Source organism: Aythya fuligula, chromosome 2 (genome assembly GCF_009819795.1).
Source record: "Aythya fuligula isolate bAytFul2 chromosome 2, bAytFul2.pri, whole genome shotgun sequence".
NCBI classification, from domain to species: Eukaryota; Metazoa; Chordata; class Aves; order Anseriformes; family Anatidae; genus Aythya; species Aythya fuligula.
Window position 1 is genome coordinate 124,939,781 of NC_045560.1, and position 22,785 is coordinate 124,962,565.

Here is a 22,785-nt window from a genome sequence, read left to right on the forward strand (position 1 = left end):
GGAAGTAGACCTTCATCTACGGAGGCATCATTAAGATTGTAATGATATAGTCAGAGAATGGAAAAATAGAATACTACAAGGAAAACTCTTTCCTGGCTTTATGTATTAAGACCAGAAAGACAAAAGAAAAACAGCTAAACCAAAACCATGCAAACAAACAGAACTGCCTAATGTGACATCAGTGGTGAGATACAGTAATATTAAAACTGCAGATGTTTTCTGAGTTAAGTATACAGCTAAGATTAACATTTCTTCACAGAGAACTTTTTTGGTCATCTAGAAAAAATGACATATCTGCAACAGCTTAAATCTACTTGCAGTGAGAAAAGCACTTGGACATGTGTTTATATATGTATATGTGCTATTGACATAGCAATGAAGTAGCTTACTGAATGAGGGCCAAGAAACACTAACAGGAAAACTTTCCAGCATTTGTTGTTCCCCTGCAGATTTACAGATCTAAGACAACATTTCTTTGCTCATTGTTGCTTTAAGTTGAATCATTACTACCTTCTCCTCTGTTCCCAGATGGAAGAAAAAAAAAAATGGCCTATTTTCTGTGTCATATGAAGGTCTGGTAGGTTTTGGTCTTGACAAGTGTTCAGATTATGTACTAATGAAGTGCAATCCCTCACCTAAAAGAAATGTTGGAAGTAAGAGCAATATTACTTCTGGGGAAAAATCAACCATGTTTTACACTTTATTCCTCAAGGGGAAGAAAAACTGATGGGTTTCCAGCCAGTTTTGCAGCTCTTCATACATTGGAGTGTGTACAGATGAGAGATGAAATATACATGAGAGATTCTTTAAGAAAGTCATCACCCCACTCTCTTTGGCATTGCACGGCCATGAGAAAGTATGTGCACTAGTTAGTTTATAAACCTAGCATTTGGAGGAATTTAGTCCCAACTCCCTGCCCCAGTCAGGACTTCTGTATGACAGTGTCGAAGTCAGTGCCACAGAGAAAAGATTGCTCTGCTATCTCCATTGCTCTCTTCTAGGGGAGCTATGGAAATGCATACATTTAAGATTATGGAACACTTTGATAATGCAGAGATGAGGTGCTCATAAATGCAGAAATCCCAGGCTTCACACCTCAGAAGCTGTCTGTCAAACAGTGTGCATGTTTATCTGTAGGAACTGATCCTGGAAGCTACAGGCCATGCTGGTTCCCACTGAAGGTGTTTTCAGACCCTTAGACAATTAGGTCCAGAGCTTCTATGGGATACTGAAATCCTGTGAGATGTAAATTAAGATGCCTAAGGCAATAAAATATGACCACTGATTAACAAAGCAAGTCTTTATAGCCATTAATTCTATAATTTATAAATAGCCAGAGACATGACTGAGTAACGGTGTTCAACCATGCAACTAATTAAAAGCAAATAAAGATATGATGACACTGTAATTGTAACTGAAACAAAAACATTCTTCACCAGCATTTTCAGATTCTTGCACACATTAACTTTTTCTTTCCTTCCCTGCAACTTTTCAAAGTCTAAATAGGACCAAGTGAAGAAAATCGTGTACAACGTGTGTTCCTGAATATCTAAAACTATGCAAAACTATTGATATTATCCAGAATACCAGAAGATAACATGGGAATATATTTTTTCTATGTAAACATGGACTTTGAATTTAGGTTGTGATTTAGAGAAATTTATTAATACACCAATTAGTGGCCATGATGTCACAGAGGTGGAAAATAGTATTTTAGTATTTGCAGAGCTGCATGCTAAGGTTATACTCAATATTCTAGAAAGACTATACTCTTTTGTGGTGCTCAGAACAAGCATAGCGGATGGCCTTTACACCTCAAGATATTCAGCTGTATCTTGATGAATTTTAACCTTATGAAAGAAGAGAAGTATTTATATATATATATATATATATATTTTTTTTTTTTTTTTTCCTGTGGTTTCCTTTCTAGTCACTACCATGTGCTGTTGTACCAGCTTTGGAATACATGTATGTTTAATGGATCAAAGCTGCACTGAAATTTGCTGCTGGGTCTCTGCTAAGATACTCTTCTCCCTGTCTGAATATTTTATCTCACTCCCAGCACAAACTGGGAAAAAATAAAGGGAGGTAATACAGAACTGAAGGTGAAGCATAGTGCTGAAATACAACAGCAACTAAGATCTAACTATTAACTCAAAGAATATTAACTGGAATAAACAGCAGAGGGGTGATTGTTGGGTGTTGGAAGAAAAGGTGATTACAGAGACCCTAGTGGATCTGTTCCACTGCAGGAACAGAATCACAAAATGGTTGAGGCTGGAATGGACCTCTAGAGGCCATTCAATCTGCCCTACCTGCTCAAGCAGGGACACCCAGATCAGGCCGCCCAGGAGCATTTCAAAGACAAGGTTGTTCTCATGGGGGTTTCAGACTCTTGAAAGATTTCTGGTGTTTTTATTTAATGAGTAGTTCTAACATGAGACCAATATCAAAAAGTTCCTGTATCTTCTGTGATTCATGACTGTTACAGTGAATGTAATAAAGTATGTAGCTCATGCTATCTGGCAAGCAATTTTACAAACATAGCTTCCATCTTATAAAATCACTGGTATTAAAGGCTGCATTAGACATTTTCTTTTAGATTACCATTGTTACAACATCTGAACTAGCCATTTACCTCTGGAGGACTTGCTCTGGTGTATCTGACAGGAATGCAATTAACAAGTGACTTAATACACAAGGTGACATAAAATCCTGTTTACTTTCTTAATATTATTGGCCAGAAAGACATAATGGGGAAAAAAGAAAAATACTTGGGACTACACTTCCTTTCTTCCTCCCTCCCTCCCTCCCTCCCTCCCTCCCTCCCTTCCTTCCTTCCTTCCTCCCTCCCTCCCTCCCTCCCTCCCTCCCTCCCTTCCTTCCTTCCTTCCTTCCTTCCTTCCTTCCTTCCTTCCTTCCTTCCTTCCTTCCTTCCTTCCTTCCTTCCTTCCCTCCTTCCTTCCTTCCTTCCTTCCTTCCTTCCTTCCTTCCTTCCTTCCTTCCTTCCTTCCTTCCTTCCTTCCTTCCTTCCTTCCTTCCCTCCTTCCCTCCTTCCCTCCTTCCCTCCTTCCTTCCTTTCTTTGCCATTGGAGTAATTTTTAAGTTTATTATTCACTAAGCAAAGATTTGCTGAATGAGAAGGTGTACATTTTCAAGCTGGCTTTTCAGTGTAGAACAAATTTTTATGTGCATTCTTGATGTCTGTATTGAATAGCAACAAAATGTTTCCATAGACCAGCGTTTTAAAATACAAGCTTGAAAAGTGTATGGCTTCTATCTAAATAACAATATAAGATATGTCTTCATATAGTGAGTATATCTTCACTATATGAAAAAGATGATAGTGATTATTTTACCCGTAATTGAAATGCAGCCATTTCTGGGATGTAGAATTTTATTCATACTGGCAAACTAAACAAGAGTTTAGTGAGAAGTGGAATAATGTGCTGTTAAAACTCCAGAGAAAAAGTACACAGGATAGAATGCAGCTACTTAATTAAAATATCTTTTATATGTCTTAGAGATGTTTATTTTAAGTAATGTGTATATTCTTAAGCTGCATGAACTCAAATGCTGTTTCTATAAAGGGAGATGTTTGACCTGCTTCAAGCCATAATGGAAGATTTGTGATTCTCCTAAGTCCACATGCCCTAGATTAATGTTAGTGTCAAACTGATTCTACGTTAAGCTCACTTAATGTACCTTTGGGCTGTAAGATGTTACTTTGCCAGCAGCAAAGGTCACATGTTTTCAGGTATTGACAGTGCAAGTAATGACAAGTTGTTTCTGTGTTTGAGTGGATCAGGGTCTTTTTAGCATTCATCCAATGAATTTGGCAAACTGTAGCCTCTGCCCAAGAGGGCTCTGTGCCTTTGAGCATACACCAGAGGGAATTATTAAACCTCCAGCTCTGAAATCTATAGCTTCATTTAGTTCAGGCCTCCCAAAGGAATTTTTATGCCTTTAGCTAAATAGCAAACAATTTTGAAGCTGACTTTACCTAGCTAGCAGATCTCTTTTTGGTCATAAAAAGAAATTGAAAGCATCATTTTAAGTACATTTTTTGTTTGAATATATTTATGTATATTAAGTCAATTAGCCTTACAACTGCAGTTATAAAGAAACATACCTCTGTGAAACTTTGCAAGCATGGGTCCTCAGAAAGGAAACCTGATCAAATAGATGAAACTCAGAGCAGAGCTGAAGTGCCATTTTCTTGCCTCCCTTACAGGTTGTTAAGTGACATTAGCAAGTCATGTAACAATACCAAGATTTACACAATGTCGTAAGACATCTTTAACAGGTAATCAGAAAATGCATTATGCAGCCCAGATGGGAGCTTGATATTTCCTAAAGAGTCACAGACTAAACATGGCTTCTCCTGTACATTTTAGTGGTGAGGAATGCTGGGGGGGGAGAAGGGGGGGGGGGAATTTCTTCTCTAAAGCAAAAACCAGCAAAGGGAGTTAATGTTATGATGCTGTGGGAATAGAATTTCATAGGTTTTATCAGACAGCTACAATCTGTACAGGAGATTTTTTTCTCCTGGACTGGGATCTGGGAAATAGAAAATGGAAACAGCTTATAGTGGGTGACAAGGGAATGGATACCCTAGGTGTGTCTCACACAAATATAGAAACCTTGGTCAGGGCTACTGTTAAAATCAGTCTTCTCTGGAAAGCAGATACTTTGAGACAAAAGTCATGTGCTCAGTCTCATTGCTTTCTCCCAGACTGTTTATATATTTATCCTCAAATTGTCATTTGACAATGAAAGGACTCAAGGCAATTGATAATTGAAAGGTCTCAAGAATGCTAGCACTCTATACCCCCTTCAGGTGATCTGCTATTCTCCTCCTCCTCCCCAGCATATGGATCTTACCCAGGGTAGCTCAAGAGAGGGAGACTGAACCTTTTGTCACCGTTGCCTGGTGACAGGTGAGTTCTCACCTGTCCTGAATTCTCACCAACTCCTGGAGTTCCAAATATCATCAGGATGAGAAGGGCCTGAATTTCAGGTCTCCAGTTTCCTGGTGGATTCCCAACATCCTGTGAATTTTCCATAGCCAAGGTGTGCCTCACAAACTGTGTTCCTCTGAAGACATGCCTGTTTTGCATCTCCCAAACAGCTTTAGCTAAAAGGCAGGATCTTAGGCAATTAGTGCAACAAAGACAGGATGACAACTGAGCTGACCCAGAAGCCTAACATTAGGTCTCCAAGGAACTTTAGGTATCTTAAGCTGTGAAGCATGATAGATATGGATTATTTTAATTGCTCTTCTGAAGTTAAGCTCCTAAGTTTCTCTGAAAGGGCGCTGATGTGATTGGTTGCATGCTTGCTGAAAAGCACATTGGTTCTTGCTATAAATGACCCGAATATTGTTAGAGTTTGTTCATTTGCTCACATATATGTGTCACAGTTTCCAGAAGTGTCCATGCAAAGCTTTAACTGGCCCTGATTAACTTAATCAGCACAGTACATGTATTGTGTACAGAAAAGTTTTTCTCACATCTATGTTTTACTGCCTCACTTGTCCCTTTCCTTTCAGTATATTTTCCTTATCAAATTTTCCCTAACTTTAAGCACTTTCCCAAACATTTTTTCCCTTTTATTTCTCTTTCCAGTTGCCTTTTCATCTTCATAGAAAGCTGGGGAAGATGTAAAAAAGGCAGATGGGGAATGAGGCTACATATTATCTGAAAATGCAGTACAGATTGCCTCCAGGTTCTTCACAGCAAAGTCTGGGATCTGGACAGCTTCCCTATCTTGCTTAGCGCAGCTGAGCAGAGGAAGGGAAACAGGGCACTATTGAGTATGTTGGTATATTAAGCTTCAGGAGAAGGAGAAAGAAAAAACAAAACAAAACAAAACAAAACAAAAAGGCATTACAAGCCAAAATTGTGCCAGTTTTCCCTCAAAATAGCACTATGTACTCAGGCACAGTTTTCATAAAGCATAAGGAAAAGCAGTAAGCAAATATTTTTAGCATTGCAAGTGATGTCTTAATTCAATGTCACTCTTCCAAAGGCAGCAGTATTATATTGGTTTATATTGTTAAAATTCACGATTGCAATTGATGCTTCAGAACACAAATTTATTTTTTTCCTTCTAACTGTATATTATAGGACATTCATATGTTTTCTGTACCTTTTTAAGGAATTAAGTACACTGAGGTTTAAATAAATGTATAAGAATGGAAAATGATTCAGGTATATATGTGTCTGTAGATAAATATAGATGAAGATACTGATATAATCTCTAGTGTTGTTTTGTTGTGATGATTGTTGAGTCCCCAGCCACAATCATGAAAACTTAAGAAGCCCTCCCCAATATGGCTCTTTCAACCTTTTCCTTTGTACCTTTTGTAGTTGTACAATAGTTATCCTCCAAGTACAACTTAAAGGAGAACTTCCAGGGAGGTTTTAGTCCATGTATGTACAGTAAATTTGATTACTTACTGAAACACTTCCAATCTGGGGGTGTTCAAAATATTTTCAGTAAAAAGTGCTAGAAAATAGAGGAGAAAGAACACCAATTACCTGATCAGCAAGGAGGATGTTGGTCTCTTTTCTCAGGTGACAAGTGATAGGACAGAAAGACACAGTCTCAAATTGTGAGGGGACTCCATCATTCCTCCCCATTCTGGAGGAGGAATTTAAGAGACGTGTGGATGTGGCAGTAAGGGGCACGGTTTACTGATGGAACTCGGTAGGTCAGATTGATGATTTGACTTGAGGATCTTGATGGTTTTTTCCAACCTAGATAATTCTACGATTCTATTCAGGTGTCAGTATGTGAATATCTGGTCTGCCATTACAGGCAATAGTATTCAAGATGGTACTGCCAGTGGACCTTGGAGACCTGCACTTGGACTGCCAAATAGCTTCCCATGTTTCACTGAACATACAAACTAGCTTCCCCTCTGACTGTGGCTGGACAGACACAGGCTTAGAAACCAACCTCATGTAGTGACACTGACATTTTGAGAGTTAAATCTAGGTGTCTATGGTGTGGAACTGAATCAGCTCCAGTCAGTACAGACTGTGATTGGATTAGAACTGCTGTGATTTTAACATGAATAAAGTCCAATCTATCCTGCTATGTGATCCTCAGGTGTAACTGAAATCCAGCACATGACTAACTTGTATATGCATTTACCTCTCTCAAAAGGGATGTAGATGCCTGTAGTTGTAAGCCAAGTAATTCTGGAGTATCTTTCTTCTGATTAGGTTATTCAGGGTGCTCAGTAATCATCTGGTAATGCTAACTTCCGTTAACCATTATGTCAGTCAATTACACTTACTCATTTCCAATAAAAGTATTAAACAGAAGTTAGAGAGCTAGTCCTGTAGAGAGCAAACAATTCCAAATAATTAATACCATAAAGTAGGAGTATTCATCACCTTCAGAAGTTGTTTAGCATTAAACAGAGTGGAGTCCTCTAGGACACATTCATGCATTTAGAGAGGCTCAGGCTAAGAAGCACTGATAAATCATCAAAATAGACCTGAGGTGATTCATAGATTTCTGAGCATGATGCTGTGTGTGAAGGTGAATCTGACTCTAGGTAATAAAATTCCTTCTTTTACATAATAAGATTCAGTCTTGTTTTTCTGTGCAAAACCAGTTGCTGACAGCCTAGAAATAAAGAAGAGTTTGAAATCCTTTTAGATTTAGAGCTCTTAAAATTGTCTGTCTCAGCACTGCCTCACCAGATATGTTGGTTGTGCACCCATACAGAAGCAAGACAGAGTCAGCACTTGATTATCCATGTGTTGCAGATCATTCATGCCACAGATATTAGCTGAAGCTCAGAGCCACATGAATGTGGCTATACTGCTTCCAGGAGCATCTCAACTCTATAAACAGTACAGCTGCTTTTGCATTATGCAGATCTGGAGTTAATAAGCCCATGTGAATCTTATATGGTAAGCCAGTATCCTGGGAAACAAAGAGGTTTTCAGTGGCATTAACCTGCATCCAGCTGGGCTTTATTAATTTGGTCTCAGTGCTGGCTGTGCCAAGCCCAAAGTGGAGCTGGCATTGGTGACAACCCTATGGCTGGCAGGTGACAAAGGCAGGGGGGAATGAAGCTGCTGCTTCTGCACTGTGGTTGTTTTTTCTGAAAGAGGAGTTTGTGGCTTGTTAGCGGAGGCACAGTGCCACAATTTTTCAGATAGCTTGCTCAGGTTTTTTTGTTGTTGTTTTTGTTTTGCTTTGTTTTGACTGATGAGTCTTTCTGAAGTGTTTGGAGGAGTGGGAGGGGCTTGTGTTCCATCAGAGCAGTCCACGTGTTCCAAACCCCACTCCGGATATGGATAGATTGAGGAGTTTTTTAATGCTTACTTAGGTTGAGCAGGATATATATATATATATATATATATATATATATAAAGATCTCAGAACAAAATTGATTCTAAGGATGTGTATCCATCTCTACACCATACTTCACATCAAGAGTCTCCAATACACTGATACTAGACTGACACTGTCCCTATGATGTGAGCAGCTCTTGTAAGCCTGCAGCATGAAATAGTCTTCCAGCACTATTTCTTTCATTTTCTCTAAACTCTTAATAGTAATACATGTGTACTTCATATAGCAGTGTGACACCTAGTGACACCTAAGATCGAGGCTAATCATGAAAGTTTAGCCTCAGATTTATTAAAATGTTAGTGGTTTATGATGGCTGTGAAAATTGCTGCATGTTGTTTCCATACCTGATAGAGTCATTTTCAAATGAAGTTGTTTTTAGCTGCCCTGGATTTTGCCTTCACAAAAGGTAGACAATTCCAGACAACAAATTTTTGGGATATTTCCCCAGCTTCTTTATAAAGTATATCCACTTCTTTAATTTTCTTTTCAAAATTCCTATTTTAAGGCATGAATGTTCCAAGACTGTGATATTAGTTTATGTATAAATGAAATCCAGAAACCTCAAAAGTGCTGTCAGACAATGGAAAACTAAGGTCAATGGACAAGTCTGAAACATAGTTAGAGAAAATAAGTGACAAGAAAAACATCTAATTTATGCTGAAGCAAAGGTCTCTATGGGCTACAAATATTTTGAATTTCTATAGCAATTTATCACCAAGCAGCCTCTAAGCATATACATCAATTAAACTTCACAATTTGAAAGCTGGATAAGACTTAGATTAGATTCAGTTCTGTTTATCACTGGAATACAGTCTGATCCATTTGTGATTGATGTTTGACAGTATATAGTCCTGTTGACCTGGACGGTAACAATCTCATATAGAAAGTATTTCTAAATTGTAACATTAGACAAGGTTCTGACCAAACATTTAACATCAACAGTGACAATTTTAAGACACTGCCAAAACTGAGAAGGAAACTACTATTGGTATTGTCTAACGAATGCACTGGGAACTCCCATAAATAGGAGTAGTACCAACCATGTCTCTCTATTTGCCTAGGCAAGTCCCTTAATCTTTTCTCATAATAACAAGGACCAAAGGCATGCCATGTGGAACAGATTCTGAAAGTTCTGTGGACACAAAAAATCTGTTGCCTTTGACCCCAGACAAAATTGGGACATTTGGTAAGACTTCAATTTGCTTGTGTTTCTTTGAGCCTTCCTGCTAGAAGTGTTGAATTATTTGAACTATGTCGATAATCGCCTGTTTGTCTACATGATCTAAGTAATTTAAGAAATTACTTATAAGAGTAGTGAATTTGATGAAAGTCTAAGTTAACCTAATTAATCATCAGTTAATCATGATCTTGTATCTAGACAAGAAGCAGTCTTGCAATATGCAGTGCCTGAAGGCAATAAGTAAGAATACTGTATCTCACGTGAAGTTTTGGAAGTATTTCTTTTTTATCTTACTTACAATTGCACTAGCCTATAGGCATACTATAAGTTGATTAAAATTCAAAAAACGTTGAAATTATTTACAACCTCTGCCCTTCCTGCAGCTTTTTATATACTGCATTCTTTAAATTAATTTCTTCAGAATTTGGGGGAAAAAAAAAAAAAAAACTGTCTGCAGAAATAACTATGCCATAAACACACTGCCTTATTGTCTCTTTAATAAGCCTGCATCTTCCCCAAAAGCTTCAGAGACATCATGTGTGTCTAGCAGGTAAACTAATCTATTGTTTCCAGCTAACATTCAGTTTCAAAGTAATGAGCCAGGCTTCAAGGCATCCCCACTGCAGAATTATAATTCAGGAGAATAAATGGTCTGTTGGGCAGGATGATCAGAACCATTTCTCTGTAGATGAAAATCATTGCTTATGACTTCATCCAAATACAACTAACCAGAGCATTTTTTGTTTGAGCATTTCTTCTGTCCTTTAACTTTCTTATAGTGTAGTGTTCTGTAGCAGTTTGGAGAGCCTTAGTGTGTTTCTAACAACTCATAAACATGCATGTTATATTGCTGTATCTGAGTGTTGACAGGACAAAGGTTTTGATACTGGTAGAGGGTTTTTACCCAAGAAGATTGTGTCACTGAATGTATAACAGAGAGCTTAAAAAAATGCCTTTGTGGTCTTTGCTGTTATTTTCACCTTTAAAGACCAAACTTTAGGGCAGTTCAGCGTACTTTCAGTGTACTTGGGTTTCATGTGGCAGACCTGTGACATGGTGTCCATTGTCTGCCTCCAAAGCTTTCCTACCCAAGAAGCTCCTATGAACTTACCTGAGCAGACTTTCAATGGACCTGTCTGAAACTCCAGCTACTTCTGTGGCTGGTTTCTGCTGTGCTAGTCAAATCTAACTGAATTGTACCAAAATCAACAGGGCTAAAACTGGAGCAGTAACTTGGAATTAATCAGCTAATAGTATCAGCATTGCTGAACGTACTTACCATTAAACAAAATAATACAATTTCATAGTTCAAATGGCCGCTTGTTTTCTATGCTATACTGGTTCCTGTATTTGTTCATAATGCTTAGTCCAAAATTGATGAAATGTCTATTTTTCAGATCAGGATTCAGTTCATTCATACTGTAGCCTTAGGCAAAATTTCTCAGTGCACTGTATTTTGTTCTGGGAATATTCACGTTCTGAAGTCAGGTTCAAATGTTCACACACATTAGCTATATGAACAAACCAATTGAGTAAAATTTTGAGTCACTTTTTAACAAAGTCCACTTCTAACCAGAAATATTCCAAGTTAGTTCTTGAGTTTACTTTGCTAAGCCAACCAGACTGGACCTTGAACAACCAAGGAATGGGTGCAGTAAAATGAAAGTACAATAAAAAAATGTTACTAAATTTATGTATAGAAATTTAACTGCATAAGAGGCCCTGCATATTATCAGGTTGTCCAAAGAGCCTAAGGCCATTCAGTGATGGTAAGCTGTAGCAGTGATACCAACATTCCCAATCTTGTTTACACACAGTAGAAGAACATCAGGTCTTTGTGTTGCCTGGGAGAAGAAGCAAGTCTTCTGCCTGTCTCCGTCTTCTCCCCTTCTGTCCTACCAAAACAAGCACAAGAACAGGATTTTCACCAAAATTGTTACCCAATGCTGTCCATGGTGGGAGCAGTCTCTCATGCAGGAGAGACTATAGGAAACCTATCAGCTCACCTCTTAGTAAGGAGGACTGGGGAGCTGGGGAGAAGGGCTATAATTTCACCTGTGTATGGTTCTGTGGTTTCCCAAATGGGACCCAAACCTGACAGGCATGAGATTAGTTTACTGTAAAGAAGAGAAACACAGAATTAGAAACCTGTAATGAAAAATGAAAACCATCCTTTGGAAACGTATAGCTGGCTTGGCTCTGTACATAGGTTTGTTCCCTACTCCTGCTCTCTAGCTTTAAAAGAGGCACCAGGGAACATGTATTAAATGATTAAATCAAATCAACTAACTAATTACATTAACACAGTAAATTGGATAAAATTACTGGGTTTTGTTTTACAATATCGTGAAGGCAAATTCCCTACACAGCTTCAGACATAAAGTAGGAAAGACTATTATTTAATGGGACTTGGCCACAAGAGTTTTGCAAAAGATCAGAGCCAGAAATAGCAGTCAGGAAGAAATGATACTTCAGACAAAGTGGAGCAGTATTCCCTGACAGTTCTGCCAAATTTGTTAATTTATTTTAATTATTTTTTTAAGCACTGAATGATACTTTGTTTTAGTGGACGTAGCCTGCACATACTAGCAGGCTACATGACACTGAATCCATGTTTTGATTAGCATCAAGATTCCTACATATCTAAATCAATTCATTGTGCAAAGGCACCATATCAAAAAAAAAAAAAAAAAAAAAGTAGTACTCAGAATTAATGATGTTTGGTCATCTATTCTCCAGTGAGCTTGGAAACACAGATGAACATGGTACCTTTCCTATTTTATGTCATCAGAACTCTTTCTTCTTCAGCCCTGAAGAAAACACATTTTTAGCATTGCCAGCTCTCTCTGCTTTATCAGACATCTCATTTTTGGCATCATATGATTCAAGGAAAACTTATCTCTTATTTGGAAGAAAAATAAATGTTTTTTAGGACTTATGATTGCCAAAAAAACTTTCAAGATGTACAAGACTGTGAAGCCAAAAGATAAGTAACATGAACACAGCATTTATTATTTTTTTAGAATGTCATTATTTTGAAAACACTTTATTCATTTATCTTGGGGGCTTGACTCATACCTTTTTTATTTAAAATTGCTATTGAGCAATTTTATATTGAGTTCTTCATTTTTCAGTGGTTCTTTTGATTTCTGATGTCTGCTAACTTTAGCATCTTCGTCATTTTCATCAGCACTGGTCACTTTCTTTCTTTAATGCTTCCCCTACTGTTGAAGTAAGAGTTTTGCCAATGATTTCAGAATGGAGCTTTTGGGAAAATGAAGCAAAGATTTAATCCTTCAGACTTTTTCAGACTGGGACTAGTGTGCAACATGGTTAAATCATTGTTATTCTTTTATTCCCTGTGTATGAATGTAACAGCAGTATAAAAATCTTTTTGTTGTATAGGATAGCATATGGCATCACACGAAAACTAAGGAGGTCTTCTAAGCTGATTAAATAAAACCAACAAGAGTCACAGGAGGGAATGGAGGAGGGTAAACACTTGCTTGCCTGATCTGAGATATTTGCAAAAACTGCAGCAATTCTCCACCAGCTAAAGATTGAAGTTTCCCTTGGTGAACTGATGACCTTTGATGTGATAATTGCTGTTTTTCCTGAAACTCTGAAAGAGACTATGTATAGTACGGTTAGAAGAAAAAAGGATAAATATTAATGAAGCATTGGATTTTTATTCAAGAACAGCAGGAGCCAAGCAGTTAAACATTCCTTTTCATCCCACGAAGCAGGATAGTAACTAAAATCCCTATAATTTTCGCCACATATACCTTAATCTCTGAGCAGTTTTACAGAGTGCTGTGTATACCTGTGGGTAAAAGAGCTTATTCTGTCATTAAAAGGAGTATTCATTTTGTTAGTTTTTTTTTTCTTCTTTTGAAAATGTCATAAAAATTCATTTTAAATGCTATTTTAAATATTATTAAGTATTTACCCCCCATGTAACACATACATATGTGAAAGAGTATAAATTTTGCAATATGGTGGCCATAGAAGTTTTATTCTTCAGGTCAGACTGGGTAAGGTACCACAGGATAAGAAAAACATGAAAATATTATCCTTCCCATGTTGTGATGCACAAGAAAAATTCTAACCATTTCATGAATCCAAGTGGATCCTAAATTATTACTTCAAAGATTCTCTTGCACATAGTTCACCGTGTGCTCACTAATAGAAAATCAAGGTAAACATGCTACAGTTAACATGTAATTGTCTTGCTCACTCACAAACTGGTGAAAGGAAAACTGCTTAAAGAGCTTTCTACAGCTGTCCAGGGCAGTGTACAATGCTATGCAACACAGGGACAGCACAGCCCATTGCTTACCAAAATGACTTTTTTTTATTATTGTTTTTAAATAGAGACACAAGTGCTTTATTTACCTGGTAGTGAAGTTACTTCCTTCTGCAGTTAGTTGTTGCTTTAGATAGCAAGTCAAAAGATACTCAGACTTTTCCAAAAGGCTTGCCATCTCCAGTCAAGATGTTAATTTGCATGTCTGTCATGGCTTGGAAAAGATTAAGTATTAGCCTTTCTTCTAGCATGTCAGACTTATTCTGCTGTTATCTTGAAGCATTTTAAAGTCAAATAAAATTGAGATTTTCAGACTGATTAGCTGGTGTGACTGCAAAGGCATTTCTGTATTCAAGAAATGCCTTTGTTATAGCAGCCATCATATCTGACCTGCTGCCTAGGTCAATAAAGATGAAGGGCTCTTGGTCTATCACAGAAGAAACTCACTGTGGACCGAGATTGGGCCTGCTTTCATATGCATACACTTACTGCAAACCTAGCAACATACATGTTTTCTTCAAGTGATTAATATAGCATCACATGAGACATACTGTTTCTTTGGAAAACATCCTTGTAAAGCTGTCTGAAATGGGAGGTTAAATATCAAAGGGCTAACACAAAGAAATGGAATGATCAAACAAGTAAACTATTCTGTGATTAGCATGGAACATTTTGTTGATGATTAAGTAAAGAAAAACCTGCTGAGATGAGGAGTAAGCAATTACATGTTGAGGATACTCCTACTTATTGCCTTATTAAAAGTATTCACAAACTGAGAGACCCTCCACAGGGTGATCACTTACTTAATTCCTTAGAGCCAACAGCTTTGCTGTGTTTATATTACATGATTTTCTTGAAGGAAGGGAAAAAGCAGGAAATTTTCACTAAATGCATAATCACTCTGCGTCAGAGAAAAATTACGAAATTCAGGAAACTTTTGTATATAAAGGAGGCTGCATGCTTATTATTATTATTTGTATTGTGTCTTCAACTGTCAACTTCCTTTCCTAAAAAGCCAATTAATTATATGAGTATGATAGTTATAGCCAGTGGTTATTGCAAATACAGAACAATTCCTAACAATAATAAGGAGATAGTTCATTCTGAGCATAGCTGACAGTAGTAGTGATAGCTGTCTGTGGAAGTAGAGAAAACATTGCTTACTAGATCATGAAAGTTTCCTTTTACTGAAGTTTCAGTATGCTGCATGTATAGAAAAGATTTGGGAAAACAACACAACAATCTTTTTTCACTAGAATATTTTTTCCAGCTTTCTCACCTCTGTAATTTGGCTTCCTTTCAGCTAAGAAACTTTGCCTCCATGCTGACAGCCGTTGTAAGCTCCCTTTCTGCTCTTAGGGCAGTGGAAGGATGCTTGAGAATAAACTAGGTTCAAAGACCAGTTGGTATTGTCAGATTCATAAACAATTCTAGTAATACTGGAGGGAGGACATCTTACCTGTTTCTGGCTTGTGCCAATAATGGACTGAAACATCAACAGATGGTGACTACTGTTAGATCTTTCAAATGCCAGTGGGTATGTAACTGGCAAAGAACCATAAAACGGATGAATACTGTTACATGAACCAACCTGGAAATCTTGTGTTAGTAAATAAGGAAACATCAGTAAATCTTAGCCATTCCCTCACTTAACCCCTTAACATGTACCACATATTATTGAAGAAATGCAGAATGTCTGTCATATTGCTACAGTATAGAAAGGTTTTGGTAAGTGAAACCATAGTTTTATTTTCAACGTAGACCTAAATATGGCACTGTAGGCCATTTGCAGGCCATATTTGTAGGCCATTTCTCTTAATAAATTCTGAATAGGTTGTGATCAGTCTGCCAGTAAAGAGAGAAATTAAGTGTATGACAGGTATAGCTCAGGTGCAAGGTTGATGAGTGGAAACATACGGAAATAAATCTTTGAGAAGGCTTACCTGGATGATCATTAAGGTTCCAGGCTTATGGTTCAGCCTAGCTTGACATGTCATCATCCATAATAAACTGCAGAATGGTGTTAGTTTTGGGAAGTACTTCTTGGCATACCAACCTCTGTAGCAATACAATAGGGTTTTATGTGAGGCCTTGTACATATGACTGTTGTCATTTAATATTGTCAGGATCTATGATTTGCACTGTCTTTCATTAAATGTAGAGCTGGCCAGAAGGTGACAGTTCAGCTTTCAGCTTTTCAGCTTTTTTTTTTTTTTTTTTTTTTTTTAAACAATTAAAACCCTTCCAGTGGATTGTTTGTTTTTCTTTTCACAACATAAAATTCTATTGAAATTCATTTGCAGATTGAAAAGTTAAGGTTTTCCATCTGAGCCTCATGTCTGGGTATAAGTAAAAAGAATAGTCAAGATGATCTTTGTTTTAGCTTCAATCCTATTTAGTTGACACCAGAGATCTATAATTAGCTAATTGTTTGCACAGAGAATTGAGGAACTTAGATGCAAGATGTTATGTAGTAGAACATGTGGAAATACTGAAAGTATTATATCGAACACATCGTTTAAAAATGGCACAGTCAAAATTTGTCTGGAAGTCTGATTCAATGGGATATTTCACAAACATATGGCATAAGGAGCAGCTTTTCAGCAATAAGCCTTAAACAGGTATTAGATGCTAACTTGTGACATTTATCACACTGTCTACAAGATGCATATGATTCACACTCAGTCACTCAGTTGCCTTGGTTTTAAGCAATTTCACACTAAAAAGAAAATATATTAGCAAAAGCTCTTTGCTGTTTGGTGATGGTTATTTGCTTCTTAAGATTGCTGTCCCACTGTGTCCTTACCTGTAAACTAAAGCCTGTATCGTTTGACTGTTATGTTTGATTTATATTTTATATAGATTGCTGAACAGAATACGAAACCATAGAAAATAGCATAATTTATAATACATACACACCTTTTTATCATAGTGTTATAGGCAATGACTTGTGACATGCTCCAGTCTACTGTTTTGCAATTTCTGTTTCTTTTCATTTACACCCTTTCTCATATACTAACCAATCCACTTGATTTATAACAAACAATTTCCTAGTGAAATGTACTTACCCATTACAACTTTTAGGACACCTTTTCTGCATTTATAGATAATGTGTTTCATTCTCATTCAGATGGATAAATGTTTTTTCATGTGAGTACTGAGCATCATCTCATTTACAACTGATGCTGTCATCATGGTATCATGGCCATAAAGCTCTGCACAGCCAGAGGCTGCCCAACCCAGTCCTGGGCCCAGAACCCCATTTCTGTCCTCAGAGATGTCAGCCCTGGGCCCCAGCAAGGCCACAGAAGAGCTGGTGTCCAGGTCCCCATAGCCCTGCCCTTCCTGGCCATGGAAGGCCTTCCCAGCCAGGCCCAACCACAGATCTTAGCCATGGCCCACAGAGAGCCACCAGCCTGCACCATGCCCTGCAAATGTGGTTATAGGTGTTACTTGAAACACGGGCGGATTTCATTTGCAGATACATAAAAATTACATTAGAGACCATAGGAAACACATGCCAGTGTTGACATTTTGCTGTATCTGTTTCCCAGCTCTATTCCATGAGAAGCCTAATATGTAACTCAATATTATAGTTAAAGACCTATAGGAGAGAAAATCATGCAAAGAAATGTGGAAGGATCTTACAAATAGTTGCACTGTTAATATAAATGCCTCTGACCAGAGGTTAACAGGGTTTTAAATGTGGGAGATAATGGAAACATAATCTGGTGTCATATGATCTGTTAGCATAATGATTTTTCATTTCAGATCCTTTCTCTCTTGTTATGGCCTGCGACGTTTGGTATATTTTTGTTCAAATTTTACCATGTCTATAATCTAAAGGTACTTTACCAGCCAGAGAAGAGGTGAGTTTCTGGAAGCTTTCAGTAAAGTGGAAAAATAAGAAGGTGGAGAAACATGAGCAGGCGGTAAAGGGGTAGATTACAGTATGTGCTATATGGGTGCTGTCATCTCCATCCTGCAGGCCTGGGGAGTGGATTTAGGGCATATCATCTGCTTGAAAGCACTGAGCTTTTAAAGGAGATGCTAAGGAGAGTTAGGAATTTTATTAAATCACATTACAAAATTGAATAAAATACAGAACAGATATAGGAAGATGTTGCATTTTCAGCATATCCTCCCTTCCGTAGCTTAGAAGTCTTGCACTGCTGTCTGTTTAACAGCACCACAATAAAGTGTTGTGCTTGGTTTTGTTTTTGTTTGGTTTTGTTTTGTTTTCAAATGGTATTCATTCTTTTCCTCAGGAGTAAGTTACAGTTTCCAGATACTGTGTCAGGAGACTACAGTGTCAGGAGACTACATTCAAGTAATAGGGCATTTTCAATACAGAAGTTTTTTATATGTTGATGTGCAGAGTTGAATTCTTCTACCACAAATACAGGCAGAAAACAGGGAGAATTATACCACAACTTTCATGTAGAGTTTTTCTGAATATTCTGCCCAAAAGATATTGCTTGCTTTTCACTATAAACCATACAAAGCACCCTTAATTTTGGAGGGAACTTAACTGGAGGCTGTGTTAGTTTATTAAACCTGTGTCTCAAAGCATATCTGTTATTAAGAGCTTATGATCAGAGCTGCCTGCATAAGTAGCCCTTACTAAGTGGAAGAGTCTGTGGGAACAAATGTAAATTAATAACTTTATTCCTAGTAGAGAAAAACTCGGGGGGATACGTTAGTCACTGTGGTGTTAATAGATCATCATGATGTCTTCAAGAATAATCTGTTTGTTTGTTTGTTTGATATATTCTAAATTATTAAGAAATAAAAAACATTTGTAGAAGTGTTACATGAAGGACTGGTTATGATTATTCTTCTCTTCCAGGAGACTTTTCTTGTAAAACTGCTTTGTTGTGGTTATAGACCTATCAAAATTCTTAATATTAAATCTGTAAATTTTGCAAATGCAATGGCATTGTAAATAAAGCTTTGGAAAGTTATCATTACACACTTTTTACCACACCATGTTTAGAGTTTTAGAGTCTTTTTAGAAACTAGTAACCAACCTGAATGATATTTTCAGAAACAACTGGAACTTGTTGACAGTGCTAAAGATTTGAAATTCCATATTTTGAAGCAGTAACAGTTTCACCTAGTGAGACAGAATTTGTAGCATTTAAGCTGCCTAGATTTAGACTTTTAAATCAGCCATATGGGATAGAAAGGGTCCCACTGGAAAAACATTCATTTAACTCCTGATAAATTACTCATTTTTGCTTGTTTATTTTAAAGGACAACATACACAGGAATGTATTCATGGGAGATGAATTAGCTCCTATATTATGAGTGTGCAGTGTGGTTAGTGTGAAACATTTACACCACCCAGCTCATCAGAAACTGGTCAGATCATTTGTTTCATTCCAGCTGTGCTCTTTACATTTACATGGAGCCTGGGACAGAGGGGATTTCAACTTTCTCCTTTCGTAAAGTTGTACAAAATAAGTTGTACTTCTTTTCCAAATATTGACTACTTTAATCACTACGTTTTATTAACAAAACAAAACAAACAAAACCAAAAATGTCTAAAATCAGATTTCATTTCTGTAGAAGAAATGACCACTAAAATAATTGGAAGACTTCTCCTCAGTTCAAAGGATTTTGGATAAAGCCCGAAATCTTAGCTAACTCCCATGACTAAAGGAGCAAAACTTAGCCTTTAACTTTTCAGACTTTTCAATGCAAGGGAAAATGGCAGATATTTCTTTAAAGCTGTGTACATTGATGATATAAGTGCAATGGGAAGTTGGTAGGAAGGCTCTTAGAATTGTGTGTAATGAGAGACATGAATGTTATTCAGTGATATGATGAATTCTTTGACTTGCTGTGGTGACACTGTCCTTCAGAAAACAGCTTACTAGTATATTGCTGCCTTCTGGGTTTCAGTAAGCCTGTTACTATGGCAAAAGCAGAATTTTCTATGGCACTCTTCATTCTTGGTCCCAATAAAAACATAAAAAGTTCAGAAATAGAAATAGAAAAGTAATTTTTTCAGTCAATCTAAGTATTTGAAAATCTTCAGTGATTCATTCATATTGCAAGGAAAGGTTTTGTGAATTTTTTTGTTTCACTTAGTTTAGCTCACTTCTCTGTAACAACAATACCTCCTTAAATTCACATTAATATGTATTTGACTCAGCACTTGTTAAATGTTGAATTCTGGACCCCCAGTACAGGAAAGACATCGGTAAACTGGAGTTGCACTCTACAGAGAGCCATCAAGATAGTTGTGGGCCGGAGCACTTGCCCTGTGTGCAGTCGTTTTTGGAGCTGGGTTGTTCAGAATGTAGCAGAGACAACATCAGTGGGCCTAACAGCAGCCCCCAGCACCTACAGGGTAGTCATTGAGAAGACAGAGCCCAGTCCTTGGTAGTCACACATGGCAGGAGGACAAGAGGCAACAGATATAAACTGAAAGGAAAGAAGTTTGGACTGGGTATACAGAAAAAATCACCCTCAGGACAGCCAAGCTGTGGAACAGGGCCTCGGAGTGTTTTGGCAGTGGTCATCCTTGGGGGTTTTTATGACTTGAGTTGGTAAAGCCCTGAGCAGCCTTGTCTGACCTCACAGCTGAGCTCAATAAGGACAAAGAAGTGGATTCTGCTGGTCTAAGCGTTCCTGAATCAGGTCATTGATGTGAGAGAGAAATGCAGTTTATGAGTCACTTTTTATATAAGAACATCTCATCTACATTTAGGGAAAAAAAAAAAAAAAAAAAAGTTCAGTAAAGCAAGCATTGATAGTTTCCCAACAATCACTGTAAACTAAGATACTTCCCAAATTCCTTCCTAAGCAAAATGTAGAAAAGCACTATCATTCTGTCCTTTGCCTTTCTATCTCTTCTCCATTACCTGAGAGTGATTTCTGATATATCTTGGTCCTTTCCATTCTGTATTATTCAGAAGCTTCTACCTAATGATTATCAATTTCCATTCCTGTCTTCCCTTACTGTGCATAGTGCACAGTCAGATGCTGGGGCATAAGGTTGTCTGCTTGCTCCATCACTCCTGGAGAAAATAATTCAGTCTGTGCTGTGTCAGGCATCTTAGCAGAATCTTGGCTCATGAGCAGATGTACAAAATTTTTATCTATAAAGATTTAAGATATATGTATAACATCTATAAATATTATATAAAATCACGTGTCTTCACTGCTAAACAGGAACTTTTCTTAATAAGTGCATTGGAAATAAAAATACGTGTGCTTGAATGTATTTAGCCTCAGCTTCCATGCTTTAAAACTGCTCTCTGATCTACAGAACCCAGAACTATGAAATTGAAAGTACCTGTATGTGCACTTGAAAGATGAAGGAAGTCTTTCCACAGGCATTTTCACTTGGAAAATGAAAGTGCATTTATATGTGCTACCTTTTCAAAATGCTTTCTGACATAAAGTTATTCACAGAATAATTTCAACAAGTCATTCTTGAGTCTCTTAGATCTCAGACTGAAGATTATTTTCAAATAGCTCTTTGAGAACAGATATCCAAGATTCAGACTGAGTGAATTGGTATTCCTCCAGCAGATAAGCTGTATATGATATATTCTGTCCTGGATCAGGCATATGTGGCTCTTCTTTCAGGCTTTTTTAACAGCAATACCGAGATTCAGATTAAATTCAGTATCCAGATACTTAATATATTTTGGTCTTCTCTCATGTACCAGTGGTAGTTAGCTTATTTTGAAATATTCAGTAAAGATCTTAAAGCATCCCTGTGCCAGGGATTTACTGGAGAACCCACTAGAGGCTGCTTTAAGGTCAGCAGTCCTGTTCAATGAGGCAGATGTATTTATTTTGCACAGCAGGACATGTACCAAGGTCTAAGTAAGGACTTGGATGCCTGCTTTGAAAATCTTGACACTAAAATCGATCCATTTTCTTCCTTGCTCATATTTGCTGTCATTCCAGTGCAAATTTTTTTTTTTCACCTGGTAAGATGTGACTACTGGAATGCTCCTGGCATGGGAGTGAAGCCACATGGAGATGACTTCCTGATGTTCCTAGTGGTGGGTCAGCTGCTGGTCACTCCAGGGATCCCCCATACAGGTGTGTGTTTGAGTGTGGGCTGTGGGACAGTGAGGTTACAAGAAGCAAAAAGGACTGGAAGAATTGCTGTGATAGCAGACACAAAAACTCACATTCCTGGGCCATTGTTCTACCATGTGCTCTATAGGTAGCCCAGCTTGGAGAATGTTGAGGGCCTGCTGACCACAAAGGTGATTAACAATAATCACAGAATCACACAGAATCACAAAATAGTTTGGGCTGGAAAGGACCTTAAAGATCATATAATTCCAACACACCTTGCATGGGCAGGGACACCTTCCACCAGACCAGGTTGCTCAAAGCCCCATCCGGCCTGACCTTGAACACCTCCAGGGATGGGGCATCCACAGCTTCTCTGGGCAACCTATGCACTGCCTCACCACCATCCAAGTAAAGAATTTTTTTTTAATGTCTATTAATGTCTAATAAAATAGATGCATGGGTGATGTTCTTCTCAGTAGTGCCTCAAGTCAGTGCAACTTCCTCTCTGACTGGTCTGTATAGAAAAGGATATGAAGCATTTGCTTTTTGTAGCAGATTGTTTTGCTTGGTCTGACTATCTGTTTACTGTTATTACTAGGCTGTTTTTTTCTATCGTATAGGTTTGTGAGGGAGGAACTATTTAAAAACACACTTCCTGCTCTGTCAAGGTGTTTTTACACATAAATCAGTGAAAGTAAAATTTGCACTGTCTCAGGACTGGAAAAGATCCTTAACAAAGAGAAGAAACATACTAAGGAAGGTCTCACTTAAAGGGTGGTACTCAGTACTCGATCCACAGAATTTAGTACTTATAATTTATTGAGAATAAAACTTATTTGAATATAATGGGACTGATCCCAAAACTAAAATT

At 37.6% G+C, this 22,785-nt stretch overlaps 1 protein-coding gene across 5 annotated transcripts in view; it reads left to right on the forward strand.

The window, feature by feature from the left end:
- SULF1 (sulfatase 1) overlaps positions 1-22,785 on the forward strand; it is a 132,315-nt gene that overhangs the window by 30,217 nt on the left and 79,313 nt on the right. The window contains exon 5 of one of the 5 annotated variants that reach the window (XM_032180836.1): positions 9,441-9,565. The exons of the other annotated variants lie outside the window; for them this stretch is intronic. The gene's annotated coding sequence lies outside the window, so the exon portion shown is untranslated. The remainder of the gene's footprint in view (positions 1-9,440; positions 9,566-22,785) is intronic. 5 annotated transcript variants of the gene reach the window in all.